The following is a 16,395-nucleotide window of genomic DNA, read 5'->3' on the forward strand; positions in this document are numbered from 1 at the left end:
GCTTCTATAATTATGTTAAAGAAACTGTTGGGAAGTTTGAAGGAAAGCTCTGACTCTCGTGGCCCCCCTCTCCTGACATCTGGTCTCCCCGCTGCGGCATGCCCAGCCCCTGCCCCACCTTCTCGGGGAGCCGTTCCCCAACTCCGCAGCCATGCATCCACCACGTGTGGGAGCCAGGGAGGGAAAGTCAGCCAGGCTAGTCTGTTCTGTCTCTGTCAGTCTCCGTCTCTGTCGATCAGTCTGCCCGTTAGTCCCTCTCTTTCTGTTGGTCAGTCTCTCCTTCCATTTGTCTTCCTGTCTGTCCTTCTTTCTCAATCCTTCTCTCTCACTCTGAAAGAATGCAGTTGTTCTCTTCACATGTTTACTTCTCTCCTGGCTTCGTTTCCAGGTTTGGCGCTCTCCTAACAAAAGTCAGCCTTGGCCCAACACTGCATCCGGCCTGCCTTTCAGAGTCTGTCTTCATGCCTCTGGCTCAGTCTTGCCACAGACCCTGACTCCTATCTGCCTGTACGACATCTGATTGCCTCGGCCCTTCTCTTCTCCCCTGGCTGGGCAGCGGGTTGTTTCCTCTGGACCCCTTGTCCCAGACCAGAGATACTTGTACAAACCACGGTCATCTGCACTTGTCCTTCAACTGTGATTTATGAGGGATGTACCCGGGCTCAGTGTCTCTGGGATCCATTCAGTCATTTTGTCAGGACTGTCTGGTAAATTGCCTCTTCTTCCACGGTGCTAGCCGTGAATGACTGTCCCCTCCGCCAACCCCGGGCCCACTGGTTGTGACGCTCCCATGGCGCTCCTGCAAGTCTGCCTTGGGCCACAGGGAGGTCCGCCGCTTCATTTCTGGCACTAGAATGGAAGGGACCATGGAATGGGAATCCTGGCTTGAGCACCTTAATCGGGCTCTTCACGCTGTCTTGCACACAGACAGCTCAGAATAAGAGACCAGATTCTGGCGTTGTTTCGGTCGGGCTAATCTGACAGACTTGCACGGCTCCTTTGGAGGGTAAAACCTACTTGGGGGAACAGGGCATGGGTACCTGAAAAGGGTATCTTCGTGACACTGAATGGTACTAACCGTGACCCCACTACCACTGCCATCATTTATAGAATCTTTGTAAAGCCACTGTTCTGAAGCACTAGGTATACTTTAGGCCCTTTAATTGTAGCAACAACCCTCATAAAGTAGGTACTACTATGTTCTTTTCACAGATAAAGAAGCGGAGTCTCAAACAGTCTCTCAATGGCTTGAGAAAGTCGCCCACGTTCACAGAGGTGGTAAGTCAAAGAGCTGGGTTTTCAACCCAAGGGTGTCGAATGCCAAATCTGGTCTCAGTTGCAGGCATGCTTTGGTAGAACGATAGAGTGATCTTTCTAACCTCTCGTTTAGCCAACATTTATAAGTGCGAGGTCTCTTTTGCAGCCATTTTGTTTCTAACTGTATGTGTTTATTTTCCTCCTTGGTCTACTCAATGGCATTACCGCAGCTGGTAGTACGCGTTTTCTTCTTCCAGATTTTCCTTCCAAAACACATCGTTAATTGCCCTGCTCTTAAAGCTTATGTCATGCTCTTTGATCCCTGGCATTGGAGTTGTCATTAAAACGTCTCTTGGACTCATTCCCCGTGACATTATAGTCGAGGTTCTTGCAGCATAATTCCACTTGCTGATATTTTCCCTTGCATTGCGTTTGCACGATGAATGGTCCCCTGATGCTCTTAGGATCTGCCTTCTTGCCCTCAGAGACTGACTGCGTGGGTCTTCTTTTAACCTTCTAATGGCCCTGCTTGCCTTCTGGAGTGGTTGGGGCTCAAAAGCATTTGCATGCAAAGCACCTTGGGACATTTTGGTCTGCCTCTATCCCATTGCCCTGCCTTCTTGTTTTCTTCATTCTGGCTCTTCCTTTCAGCACCGTGGCCTTCTGCCCCCTCACAGCCCCCATTCTTCAGCTTCTCCTCTGGACCAGCGACACAGCACCCGATCTCTCTTCCTTTCTTTCGCTACTTCCTCCGAAATTTCCATTGCTTGATACCTTCTCGTAGTCCCTTCCTGGCCTCTTGTCACGGCGGAGGCAGTTCCTCAGATTTGTTTTTCTCAGTCCCATGGGAAAGGGCTGTCCTGCCATTCAGGCTTTCATTCAGCGTACATTTGTTTAACCTCTTCTTTACGCCGGGCGGTGTGGTTACAGGGATGGATAACGGCATCCTAGAAATTTAAAATAATATAGGTAGACTTTTATTTTTAGAGCAGTTTTAGGTTCACAGCAAAACTGAGTGGAAAGTACAGCTTCCGTGTACGCCTGACCTCACTTATCACAGCTTCCCCTCCATCCATACCCCTCCTCAGAGTAGCGCATTTGTTATAATTGATGAACCTAGATGGACACGTCCTAATCACCCAAGTCCACAGTCCATATTCGGGCTCACTCTTGGTGTTGTACATGCTGTGGGTTTTGACAAACGTACTATGACACGTATCCCCCGTTGCAGTATCATTCAGAACAGTGCAAGTGCCTGAAAAATCCTGCGTCTCAGAGGAGGCTGGAACATAAATAATCATAGTACAGTCCTGACAGCGAAGCAGAGGTATGAAAAAAAGAATGGCCGGGCACGAAGGAGGGAGAAGCTAACGCACAGAAACTTGGGGGGATTTGGGAAACCATCCAAGTTCTATGTATTTGCAGAGGAGAAGAGTCTTGGGAGGCATGTGAGGCCAGGGCCAACCTGAGCTGGAGCACACAGGCACGGGCACTTGGGCACGTCGAGGGAACGCAGAATGTAGTAAACTGGTGGTGGTTAAAAGCGAGAACTCTACAGTCCCACAGATAGAAATATGACTCTGACCTCAGCATCATAGTTGCTGTGGGATCTTGGTCACATTACTGAGCCTCTGTAAGCCTCAGTCTCCCCCGCTGTCAACTGGGGATGATAAGAGAACTTGCTTGCAGAGGTGCTGTGGGGATTCAGTGGATGCATTTAATGAGCCCACTACCTGGCCTTGGTATGGGGACCTGAATGTCAGCCAGTGGTGTAGAAGCAGAGAGGATGCTGGGAATGGTACTCAAAAGGCAGAGCGTAAAGGCCCGGGAACCATATTCAGCAGTTTGGACTCATCATCCAAATCAGTGACTCTCAGTCCCGATCATGCGTAAGGATCACCTCAGGTTTTGTTAAAATGCAGACTTCTTAGTTCCTCAGAAATTCTGTTTCAGTTGGTCTTGCCCGGGCCCAGGAATCTGAATTTTTAATGGCTCTGATATGAGTGGTCCAGGTCACAGTTTGGACTAGGTCACTGGGAGCTCAGAAAGCTTCTCGTGGTATCTCCAAAATGAATCAAGAGTTAACAGAGGCAGAGGCTGTAGAGGGAGGTCTGGGACTTTCTTAGGATTGGGTGCAAATCAGTCAGTGGAGCTGGAGCCAAACCCCAGGACGGCTTTTGGACTCTGAGCCCGGGATCTTCCTGCCTTATTCAGACACCGTCCACACAGTCCCGAATGAAAGCCCAACCAAGCCCCTGGCTGCTGGGCTTACGGGTCTGGTCTGAGCAGCCCGTGTGTCCTCGCAGGCTCCGACTCTGTGAGGGGACTGTGCCGTCAGCCAGCGTGCGTGACCGGGACACCTCCATCAGCGCTGCCATTCTGGTGCCGCTTCTGCTCTGCCGAGCCTCCCTCCTCCTGACTGCTCTACGGACTAAGAGTAAAGAACGCTTGCAAACGTCCAGGTCCTGGAATCTGAGTCCTTGTGGCTCTAACAGCACACATTTTCACAAAGGTGAACCAGGCATCCTTTCCGGGGAGAGCTTTTTGCAAAAGAGCACAAAGTCCTCAAGGAGCCTCACCAGGTGTTTCATTCCGGGCCGCGGGGGTGCCCTCCTGTCTGCTCGTGTCCTTCCTGGTTCCTATGGCTGCGAGAAATGGTCTCCACCTCCTGGATGAGAGGCCCCTGCCTTTTGGTAGCCAGTTTCCTAAACTGCCCCCTCTGGCTAGTTTCCTAAACTGCCGGGCCAGATCTCATGATCACCAGGCTCACAGAGAGACCCTGCCCGCCACCCCCCACCCCCCACCCCCCCCCCCCCCGCCCCTTCTTCTCCAAGAGGATCCTGAAGACATTAATGGAGGTTGGTAGGCCTCTGGTCACAGAAAACTGTTAGTAAATCCTGTCTTAGGAGTTCCTGCTCTGGTTTCCAGTTTATTCGTAAATCCTCTAAATCAGCCTCTCCTCCTGTTCAAATACAAAAGCTTTGAGTGCTCGAGGAGCCAGAACCTCTTTTTGACTTTTTGGCTTTCCCAGGCAGAAATATTTGAGAGCAAATTTATGCAATTGGCTGGATTCTCCCTCTGCACCCTCCCCACCAGTGCTTTTCAGTGGGGGGAGCATACCCCATGTTAAGTGGCCACATGGAGCCGAGAAAGGACCAGCTGCATTGGCCCCGAGTCATGGACAGAGCTTGTAAACTAAGTGCCGAGGCAACTGTGAAGGCCATGGCCTTAGAGAGCTGTTGATGCCGAGCCTGGGGCTGACACCAGGTCTTGTTGCGGCCAGTTCCCATGGCCAGCTTTAAGCTTCCTGGATGCTCAAGGCTTTGCAGAAATGACCCATCAAATTCCCCAGTCCCACTGTGGCAACAAGAGCATAGGGCCAGCCATCTCTGCACTTCTCCAGAGGGACTTGGGAGAGCAGGGGGCCTGGAGGGCTGCAGAATCATCTGCTCTCTGTTCCCTTTGACAGTGACCCTCCCACACCTCACTCCCTGCTGCCATTTCATTCCTGTTCTCAGGCTGACGCTAAACAAAAGCAGCCTCGTGCTTTAGGTACCTTATCTCAAATCCTAGCCATCTGGGGAGCTGTTCCCCCGTCCCTATTTTACAGACAAAGGCTAAAAGTTGACCCGGGCAACTGCACAGCTGGGCTTCACCCACCGGTTGGCATGGGTCCCACACCGGTGGTGTTCCTGCACCCAGGATCCCACGTTGTGTTGTGTCCCCTGGAATTAGAGTCAGGTCATTATCCTGGGTGACAGGGAGGTTGCTTGGTAACCTACACCAGTGGAAAAGCATGAGCTGCCACTTGACAGATTACTCAGGATAAATTGGTGCTAGTCCTGGGCATGTGCAGTTCTGGACATTCCCAGAACTCATGGAATTACTTGGAAAGGGGGCGGTAAGAGGGAATCGGAGCCAAAAGAGAGATAAAGTGCTGGAACTATATGTTGACAAGAATTTGTCTAATTAAATACGCAGGTTTTAAATTACACTTGCCTCGTGATTCCGCGGCTGCTGCTGCTGCCGCCATCCAAGACTCCAGCACCAGCAGCCCCGGCTGTTTGTGTGCCAGGAAGGGCAGCATCTGGGGGTGCTCGCCAGGGGGCAGGGCACCCGGGACCACAGCGAACTTACTTACCTTCAGTGATCTAGCGAGTGGGATTTATAGTCGACGTTGTTATTACCATGGGCTATTTTTGACTCGTGTTTTGATGGGTGACGTTAGCTGTGATTCTCGGAGGACACCCGTAGCATCCTCCTCCTCAGATATCATAAAGTACGCACTCTCCGCCATCCGCGTGTGCGTGTGATTAAGGAGTGGACGCTGATTAGATCTACAGTCTCCAAACCTGATGTGTAGCAGAAGCTCTGGGAGAACGAACAAACAGAAACAAACAAACCCCAAATGAGCAACGAACAGGCAGAGTCCCAAGTCTTGCCAAGCCCAGAGATTGATTTCGTAGAGAAGTGATGATTCTGAAACCCAGCCAGGTGACAGTTCTGACACATAGCCAGGTTTGCGAAATCTCGAATGAGCTGTCTTGGGCAAACAAAGGAATTCTAGTTTTTAATTTTCCAGCTTTTTAAATCTCCCGTCTTTGAAATGAAAAGGTAACCTTAACCAAACTTCTAGAGTCAAGGTGATAGCAAAACAGCATCGTATGTCAGTTGGAAACTTGGAACACGAGGACCTTGAACAGAATGAGAGAAGAAGCATTTTCATACTCACGATGCCATTTGGATTGAAAGTAGGAGGTCTCAATAATAGTAACAGCTGGGTAGGAACATGGGTGAATCCCTTCACCTTTCTTTACCTCGGTTTCCCCACCTACAAAATGAAGAGCTCCTTCTGTGTCAGTTCCAGGTTCCCTGCTGGGTCTAAAATTCTGTGATGAGAACCTTTGCGCACCTTTTATGTCCAGGGTTTTCAAGCAGATTATCAAATATTTACTGAACTCTTGCTACGTGCCCAGGAACTGAAATTCTTTGAAGAATTGGGTCTGTGGTGAGAAAAGGGGTGCAGAAGGGGATGGATGCTAGTGAAGAGAAATAGACGAGCTCGGTGACTAAGGATTTCTGACCGTTAATGCTGCTTCACTTTCTTGCTTAGGGGCCATTTTTTGCGTGTGAGTCAAGTGCAGGTTACGGTGAGACAATGGACGGAGAGCAGCAAACAAATATAACCTGAGCGATGGTAACTGATGGTAACTGCGTTGCTCAGCCCGTTGGATGGCAAATATTGCTAGGTGATAAAAAGCCCTAATGCATCGGGTGCTAATCTGGTGCTAAAACGCTGCTTCAGGAAAAAATGTATTCCCAGAAAGGAAATACTGGCGATTTGACTGACAGCAACAGCTGGAGCCCCCTATATTCATCCAGATAGGAAGCAGGAAAAAATAAAAAAGAAGCTGTGGGTTATACAGAAGGAACTGGTGTGAGCTATGTCTCTTGAATGTTCTTGTTGCTGAAGGTTTGGGAAGGTGTCGAATATATTATCTCTCGGCTGCCTTCGGGAGCTTAGATTCTGGGTGTTACGAGCAGTGAAGGTCACAGCTCACCGCAGGGCACGCAGTGCAGTGCTCTGGGGTGGGGCTTTTCAAATGGCTTTCAGAGTTTCACAGAAAGTGCTGAAGGTGGAGGGGGGTGAGGGGAGTTGGGGGGGTGCATGGTATCACCAGCAATATCTCCTTAAATCAGAACAATTTACTCCTACCTGCTGTATATGTTGAAGCTCTACATGAGATGTTGGGACAATTAGCCAGTTGGCAGAACTCACAAGCTACTTTGGTGGCATTAGTCACCTATTTGGCAAAGCCAAGTTGGGCAGAGACGAAGTGCTCAGTATGTCCAGTTTGGCTGGGGCAGTGAATGATAGTGTTTGGGATGAGTTTGCTGGATAATGTGACCAGATGTCCTGGTACAGAGAACTGGGCAGATAGTACATTTGTCACTCCATACCTTCGCTGACGTCCCATCACTCTCCCGTCTTCTAGGGGTGGAGTGTGGACGGAGGGTAGAGTCCACATGGGGCAAACCCATCTAATCCTCACAACAGCCCCCTGGGCTAACCTTTATTCTTCACAATGTTTACAGGAGGAAACTGAGGCTCAAAAAATTCAAGGATCTCACCTGAGATCATAGAGCCAAAGGGCAGTGCTGGGGAGACATTAAGGTGTGTGTTCAGAAGTCACCTCCTGGAGCCCAAATGTCCATCAACTGATGAATGGATAAAGAAGATGTAGTTTGTATGTACACTGGAATATTACTTGGCAATGAGAAAGAATGAAATCTTGCCATTTGCAAAACGTGAATGGAACTGGAAGGTATTATGTTAGGTGAAATAAGTCAGTCAGAGAAAGACGGATATCATATGTTCTCCCTCACGGGTGGAATTTGAGAAACTTAATAAGAACCGTGGGGGAAGGGAAGGGGGAAAATAGTTTCAAACAGAGAGGGAGACAAACCATAAGAGACTCTTAAATACAGAGAACAAACCGAGGGTGGATGGGGGGGTGTGGGGAAGAGAGGGAAAACAGGTGATGGGCATTGATGAGGGCACTTGTTGGGATGAGTACTGGGTGTTGTATGTAAGCAGTGAATCACGGGAATTTATTCCCGCAGCCAAGAGCACAGTGTATATATGCATTGTATGTTAGCTAACTTGACAATAGATTATATTTTAAAAAGAAACAAAAAAGGTAAAAAAACACAAAAAAGCCACCTCCTGGAGATGACCCTAAGTACACTCCAAATAGCCTAGGCCTGGAAGCAACCAGAACCTCCTCTGGTACCGTGGAAACCAAGAGCCTGGCCAGGAGGCTGGCCTGGCCAGGGGCTCTGAGAAGGAGGGAAGGGCGGGAGTTGGCCTTCTGGTCTTTGGAGGGTGATGGCACAAATCTGCAACAGTTTCACCTGCCTCAGCCCCCAAGCACTATGGTGCTGTGGGATCAGTCTGGGAGGAGAGGGCTAGGAAGGACTCCGTGTAATCTCAGGTCGGCCACACCTGCTGCAAGAGCTAAATGAAAACCCCTCTAGCAACAAAACCAGGGTCATAAACACCGAGCAATGCCATTGGGAATATGAAGCGATAAATAGTTGAATTCCCCAAATTTATAAAGGGTGATGGAAATAGCTCCTTGTTTTCCCGGAATATAGGTTGGTTCGTGATCCTGCAAAGTTTAGGGATGACAATTTTGCTCTCTGAAATGAAGAGAGTGTACTGTATGCAGAAGGCACTCCAAAAACACTCCCTGAATGAATATATGGAAAAGGAACAAAAACAAAGTTACGTAAGGCATTCTTTCCAGGCTGGGATAAATGCAGAAGCCTCTACCCCTCAGAAGGGAGCTTTACTATGAACCAAAAACATTTGCTTCTATAAAGTTGCAGAAAACTTGAGGTGATTTTCTTATCGCTTCTTGCTGGGTACGTTTCGCCTGTCCGAGGTAGGTTTGTTGCTATAAAGCCAACAAAGAAAGGGGCTGGAGTAACACTAGCGGTACAAATACCTTCTTCCTTCCCATTTTTTTCTTGGCAGACATCTGAGGTGGAGTTTCCCTCTGGTATCCCTCTCAGGATATAGACCCCAATCAAACCTGGGGCCTGATGTACTGGTGGCCTCACTGAGCCACAGACACATGTTTAGAATTCCTCAGTCAACTGCGAGGCGGGCAAAGAAAGCCCCAAGCAAGAAAGGCAGACACTGGGCACTTTTGAACTTAACTCTGGGTATTAAAGGAGCATTAAACAGGAAAGAGTATGTGAAAACAGCAGCCAGAGATTTTAGCTGACTCAAGAGATAGTCCTCGTAGGAGACGGTGGGTACACAGCCAGGTTTGCGGTGTGTGTATTTAGGAGAGATTTTCCAGACAAGCTGTACGAAGTCCCACTTATGTGCCTGGTGTCCTCGATAGGCAGAATTAAAGCCTTCTACTGAAGGGGGTGGACCAGAGCTGCTGTCGGTGCCTTCCTCCAGGTAGAGAGATCCACCGAAGGCTGTATTTTCTGCCCCGGGCTGGCGTTTAGCCTACGTGCGTGGGGGTAGGCAGCCTGGTTGCCTGTGGTCAGTATCCATTCTGTCTGGTTGATGTCTGTGTTGTACCTGTTGTTAAATATTTGGAATATCACCCCTGGTCATAGGCATATCCTCCATAATACTGATTGATGGAAAATCTCCAGCCAGTTTCCACAGACCTCTATCCTTGTCCCTCTTCCTAGCCAATGACTTTAAAGAAATGGCAGAAAATGCTATTTGGAGAGGAGATAAGCTTGATAAATTGGACCCAATCTGAAGCCTTTCGCTTGGATGATTTCTTGGGGCTTGGCTTAAATGTGACTTTTCTAGAGAGAGCTTCCATGAGTCCTATTTTAGACTAGGCCCCTTCCTGCATGGACCCATAGCCCACAGTACGTCCCCGGTTAATACGCTCGTTAGACTCCATTTTTCTTACTTGTGCTTGATGAACGTCTGTCCTGCTCTAAGGGGCATAAGGGAGACGCCCTCATGGATCTTGTTCACCCCATGTGCCAGAGCCCGGCATCAAATAGGTTCAGTTAATATCTGTAGAACAAATGAAATAGGTGTAGAATATTCATTAGATGGCAGAGATAATACCTGTCCTCAAGGGGGTTATTCTTTAGAGGAGGCAGTGAAAACACCACCACATGTTATGGGCACAAATGGCACCTGTACGGAGTGTTACGTGAAACGCAGTGAAGGGAGCAGTGACCTTGCTGCTCGGGGCTTGGGGGGTGGGGGGGTGGGGCATGGTATACCTGGGGAGAACTGGGGGAGGTCTTTCTCACGAGGGCAAGCCTCAAAGTGGGGACTCAGAGCGGGCCGAGTGTGGAATGCGGTCCAAGAAGAGAGATCTGCAGGTAGGAGTTCAGAGGGTGCTGAACAGATGTGGCATATTTGGAAATGGCACTTCTTCAAATTGACAACAGAAGCATCAGGGAAGAGGGGCACGTGGTGGCTGTGGTGGTTGAGCATCCGACTTCGGCTCAGGTCATGATCTTGCAGTTCATGGGTTCGAGCCCCATGCCGGGCGCTGTGCCGACAGCTCAGAGCCTGGAGCCTGCTTCAGATTCTGTCTGTCTGTCTCTCTCTTTCTCTCTCAAAAATAAATAAAAACATAAAAAAAAAAAAGCATCAGGGAAGAATAAATAACAGGCTAGGAAGGCATACGGTCTTCTAAGGCATGGTAGGAGCGGCTATATGATGGGGAACTTTTACATCATTTTAACTTTTTTTCAAAAATGTAGCGTGATTGGTAAGTATGGAGAGTGGGTTGAAAATCGGGAGATCCTGGAAGTAGGGATATTTCCTAGAGGGCAGGTCCTTCCTCGTTGTAGCATTCAAGGAGTAAGGGAAAGGAAATAGTTACATAGGGCACCGATGTTTCTATGTAGAGGGATGGAATCTGTGTCCTGACAGGCTGGAATGCAATGAGCTGTGATTTAAGACTCTCCTATGAGCTCTTTGTACCTCGGTAACTGCACCTGTGGACTGTGGGACTTGACTGGAAGATCTGCCGTATCCCTGAACACTAACATTCTATAACTCCACGGGTTCCTAAACTAATAAGATGAAGTAAAGTAGGAACAGGTGCTATATTGCTGGTACTAACAGTGTTATGGGAACACAGATTAGAAAGAAATCAATACAAATACTGGCTTAGCAGCAAGTCAGCTTGCCCCACGCCGTGAGAGGGGGACTGGCCCAGAGGGAAGGGTGGAGAGTGGAGAAACACAGAGGTAGCACTCTTTGGGCATGAGCCAGGGCACACCTGAACTTGGAGATTGTTCTGGGCTTTGCTTTTTCAGAGGGATAAGGACAATTGAGAATGACAGTGGCCAGAACTGTAAAAAGTCCAATGTCCAGATCATAGGAAAACTGAATGGAAGAACTGGGAATATTTAGCCTGGAAAATAGAACACTTGAGGAAAATGGATTCGATGTCTTTATGTATGTAAAAAATTTCCAGGGGCGCCTGGGCAGCTCAGTTGGTTGAGCATCTGACTCTTGATTTCGGTTCCGGTCATGATCCCAGAATCATGCAGTCGAACCCTGTGTTGAAGCGAACCCACACTGAGCGCGGAGCCTGCTTTTGTCTCTCTCCCTCTGCCCCTCCCCTTCACCCACACTCTCGCTCTAAAATAAAATTTAAAAAATTTCCAAGTAGAAAAGGGGTTTGATTTTATTGGACATCAGCAATCAGGTTTAGAACCAATAATTGGAAGTTTCTGAATGCATGATTAGGTCAAATATATGTAAAAAAGGCTATCCACGAAGTAGGTTTTTCAAAAATGAGAGAAAATTTGTATAAGTTTGGCTCATTTGCCATAACCTTTTTAGGAGAGAAAGAAGGAGTTCTGTTTTCTTTAGTATTTTATCAGTGGTACCTACATAGTGTGTATTTATTAAATGAGCAAGTGTGTTGAATGAGCTGTGAACTGTTTTTCATCTCTGATATTAAAATTAATGTCTCAATCTCTAGCACTTTTATTTATACACCCCTTACCACACTATATTCTATTTTTTAATGTTCATTTATTTATTTGAGAAAGAGCATGCCAAAGTGGGGAAAGGGCAGAGAGAGGGAGAGAGAGAGAGACCAGCAGGCTTCTCATTATCAGTTTGGAGCCTGATGTGGTCTCGAACCCATGAACCGTGAGATCATGACCTGAACCGAGATCAAGAGTTGGACACTTAACTGACTGAGCCACCCGGGCACCCCACCACATTATACTCTAATTTGTTCTTTTCTTTTTTCTTTTCTTTTCTCCTTTCTTTATTTCCCTATCTATCTATCTACCTACACCTATTTTATTTTTTTTTAAATTTTTTTTTTTTCAACGTTTTTTTTTAATTTATTTTTGGGACAGAGAGAGACAGAGCATGAACGGGGGAGGGGCAGAGAGAGAGGGAGACACAGAATCGGAAACAGGCTCCAGGCTCCGAGCCATCGGCCCAGAGCCTGACGCGGGGCTCGAACTCACGGACCGCGAGATCGTGACCTGGCTGAAGTCGGACGCTTAACCGACTGCGCCACCCAGGCGCCCCTACACCTATTTTATTTTAGAGAGAGAGCGTGAGTGGGGGAGAGGGGCAGAGGGAAAGAGAGAGAGAATCTCAAGCAGGCTCCCCACACTCAGTGCAGAGATCAATGCAGCACTCCATTCCATGACCCTGGGATCATGAACTGAGCTGAAATCAAAGTGGGATGCTCAAGTGACTGAGCCACATAGGCACCCCTAATTTGTTCTTTCAATGTCTCCTTTTCTACCTGGACTATGAGCTCACCAAAGTGAGGGGTTGTATTTTCGTTGTGTCTTCAACTCTCTCAGTCCAGTCCCGGCATGTAGCAAGTGCTCACTTGAGTAGGGGGCCATATCATTTATTATCAAAGCAAGACTCTTTAAGAGTGAAGGGGGATGGGACACCTGGGTGGCTCAATCGGTTAAATGTCCGACTTCGGCTCAGCTCATGATCTCACAGTTTGGGAGTTCAAGCCCTGCATCCAGCTCTGTGCTGGTACCTCAGAGCCTGGAGAACTGCTTCAGATTCTGTGTCTCCCTCTCTCTCTGCCCCACCCCCACTCACACTCTGTCTCAGTCTCTCTCAAAAATAAACAAACATTGAAAAAAAAAAAAGAGTGAATGGGGGGGCTGACCTGATGGGAAAGGATACTACAGCATAAGATGCCACCATGCTGGGCAAACCAGGATGAGTAGTTACCCTAATCAGTAAGTGCTTGCTGAATGAATACAGAGGGAATGAGTTTCTGGAGCCAGGAGAGGCAGGCTGTAGGAATGCTGTCCTTAGGCTGAGGTTAAAAACTTCTCCCTGGGAATTGCACCCTGTGGGCTCAGTTTTGTGTGCAGAATGCATCTAGACTTTCTTTCACATGGAATTGAAATATCTGAATTCATCTACTGCTTCCCTAGGGTAGACTTTTCTTTAACCATTCTGCTTGGCCTGGAGGTTATCCTTACTACCTTTGGGATTCTCTCGTTCTGCATGGACTTCCATTTGACAAGGTCAGTTTGGGTGTTGTAGCCCTTGGCCCCCAGGAGCCCCACAGTTCTATCCTCCTGTACCGGACCCCCTCCCACCTCAAGGCCTTTGACTTCTATATTTTCCCTGCCCACTCAGCCTTGGCGGGGTCTCTAGGACCAGTTGTGATCACAGACGAGAGGGATTTAGAGAGTCTGAGCCAATGTTCTGCAGCTTAACCTCGTGTAAGCGTTGTCAGCCCTGACCTAGTGACCTGATTCTCATCAATGTGCTTGGGCCTCGCTCCAAAGTGCAGCTCCCTGTGGCCCCAGTTCTGGTAACCAGGACAGAGGCCTGGTTTCTTGGCTTGAGTGCTTGTATTGGTCGCTGGCAGAGGGCTCATCTTGTTCTTATCTGCCCCTCTCTTGTCCCAAGGATGAGGACTTAGCCCTTAAGGGCCTGCTGGGAAGATGTCCAATCCCTCAAGTGTTTGTTATCTCAGATAACAAACTGTCACTGCCTGCCTGAAAGACTGGGGCTTAGCTCCTTGCCGTTAAGTCTGGATTGAGGGTTCTGCCTGCCAGCTCGGGGGTCTTCCCCATACCTTCCACACCTGTCCACACCTGAGCTGTGCTAGGATGTGGTGCTGTTGCCTCATTTTTTCGTCTTTTTTTTAAAGTTTATTTATTTTCTTTGAGAGGGATAGGGGGAGAGAGGAGAGTACAGATTGAGAGAGAGAGAGAGGGAATGAGATAATCCTAAACAGGCTCCGTGCTGTCAGTGCACAGCCCAATGTTGGGCTCGATCTCATGAACTGTGAGATCGTGACCTGAGCCGAAACCAAGAGTCGGATCCTTAACCTACTGAGTCACCCAAGTGCCCCGTTTTTTTTCATCTTTTTGATGGTCTTTTATCTTCTTCTTCCCTGTTTCCTCTCGTTTCTTCTCGTTGTTTTCCTATTTCCTCCCTTCTCATTTTTTCTGTAGCTATAATTAATTTTCTCCAAGAATGCAGATAGCTGTCAGTTTTTTGGTTGCTGTCTGTTTTTATGGCAGAGAAGGGGGCGGGGAATTCGCAAGGGTCCTAAACGGCTTACAGAGTCTGAGTCTTCTGCTCCCTCTGTCTGCATCCTCCTTCCCACATATCCCCCAGTGCTGGGACCTTGACCATCTACCGGTAAACTAACCGATCACTTCAAAAAATAACTGACAGATACTAAATTTTGATGCTCCCATTTCCCTGCAGAAAATGCGCTATATGAATGTACAACATTATTGTAAAATTGCTAGAAAGCCCTGAAGAAGGAACTGACCTTTTTCAAGTTAAGTCACACTATACCCTTGAGCTGCATGTTCCATAAATTCTGGAATAAAAAGGTTAATAATCTCAACTGGAGAGGGAATTTTTTTTTTTTTTCCAGGAGGGGATGATGACCTTTCTCATAAGTTTCTAACACTAGGTTAGTAGGTTCAACTGCCTTTTTAGGGGAGGAAAAGATGGAGGAAATAAAACAGTATACTATTTTCTCTTTGTTTCTAGTCTTATTGGGAAATAATTGACATCCTTCACTGTATACATTTAAGATGTATGGCATGATGGTTTGATTACATGTATTGTGAAATGAGCACCACGATAGGTTCAGCTAACACCCATTTCTCGTATAGATACAATAAAAAGAAAAGAAAAAAGAAAAAAATTTCTCCTTGTGGTGAGAACTCTTACGATTTACTCTCTTAACTCTCCTGTATGTTACACAGCGGTGATAGCTATAGTCATCATGTACATTCCCTTCGTAGTACTTGTTTATCTTATCACTGGAAGTTTGTGCCTTTTGACCACCTTCTCCAATTCCTTCTCCTCCAACCCTCTGCCTCTGGTAATCACAAGTCTGATCTCTTTATGAGTTTTTCTGTTCTTTTTTAAAGATTCCACATATAAGTGAAGTCATACAGTATTTGTCCTTCTCTGACTTATTTCACTTAGCAGAATGCCCTCTAAGTCTATCCGTGTTGGCACAAATGGTAGGATTTCCTTATCTTTTATTTATTTATTGTTTTTAATTTTTTTCTTATCTTTTATAATGGCTGAATAATATTCCGTTGTATGTATCTGCCACAACTTCATCCCTGGGGAATACTTAGGTTGTTTCCACAGCTTCACTGTTGGAAATAACGTTATGAACATGGGGGTGCAGATATCTCTTCAAGATAGTGTTTTTGTTATCTTTGGATAAATACCAACAAGTAGAATATCTGGATCATACAGTTTTATTTTTAACTTTTGGAGGATCCTCTATACTGTTTTCTATAGCAGCTGTCCCAGTGCACAACCTCACCAACACTCCACATGGGTTCCTATTCTCTTCGTCCTCGCCAGCATTGTTACCTCTTGTCTTTTTTATGGTGCCATTCTAACAGATGTGAGGTAATATCTCATTGTGGTTTTAACTTGCGTTTCCCTAAAGACTAGTGGTGTTGAGCATTTTTTAAAAAAACATACCTGTTGGCTTTTTGTATATATTTTTTGGAGAAAAGTGTTCAGATCCTTTGCCCATTTTTAAATTGGACTACTTGTTTTTTTTGCTACTGAGTTGTAGGATAATAACCCCTTATCAGATATATGAGTTGCAAATATTTTTTTTTCCATTCTGTAGGCTTTTCACTTTATTGATGGTTTCTTTTGCTATGCAGAAGCATTTTAGTTTGATGTAGTCCCATCTGTTAATTTTTTGTTGCTTGTGCTTTAAGTGTCCTATCCAAAACATCATTACCAAGACCCATGTCAAGGAGCTTTATTGCTATATTTTCTTCTAGGAGTCTCATGGTTTCAGGTCTTATATTTTAAGTCTTTAATCCATTTCAAGTCAATGTTTGTGAATGATGTAAGATATGGGTCGAGTTTCATTCTTTTACATGTGAATATCCAGTTATCCCAGCACCATTTATTGAAGAGACTATCTTTTCATCATTGAGTACTCTTGCTTTCCTTGTCAGATATTAGGTGACTTTATATGCTTGGGTCTGTTTTGGGGCTGTCACTTCTGTTCATTGCTTGTTTGTCTTTTTTTAATGCCAATACCATGCTGTTTGATGACCATAGCTTTATATTGTAGCTTGAAATCAGGAAATGTGATGCTT

General features: G+C 46.8%; 1 long non-coding RNA gene across 3 annotated transcripts in view; it reads left to right on the forward strand.

The window, feature by feature from the left end:
* The first annotated feature begins 244 nt into the window (after positions 1-244).
* LOC131486719 (uncharacterized) overlaps positions 245-16,395 on the forward strand; it is a 268,359-nt gene continuing 252,208 nt past the window's right edge. Inside the window, exon 1 of one of the 3 annotated variants that reach the window (XR_009249401.1) lies at positions 245-1,278. This is a non-coding gene — a long non-coding RNA (uncharacterized LOC131486719). The remainder of the gene's footprint in view (positions 1,279-16,395) is intronic. The other 2 variants (XR_009249402.1, XR_009249400.1) reach the window with 2 other exon arrangements.

This window comes from Neofelis nebulosa, chromosome 1 (genome assembly GCF_028018385.1).
Source record: "Neofelis nebulosa isolate mNeoNeb1 chromosome 1, mNeoNeb1.pri, whole genome shotgun sequence".
Taxonomy (NCBI): domain Eukaryota; kingdom Metazoa; phylum Chordata; class Mammalia; order Carnivora; family Felidae; genus Neofelis; species Neofelis nebulosa.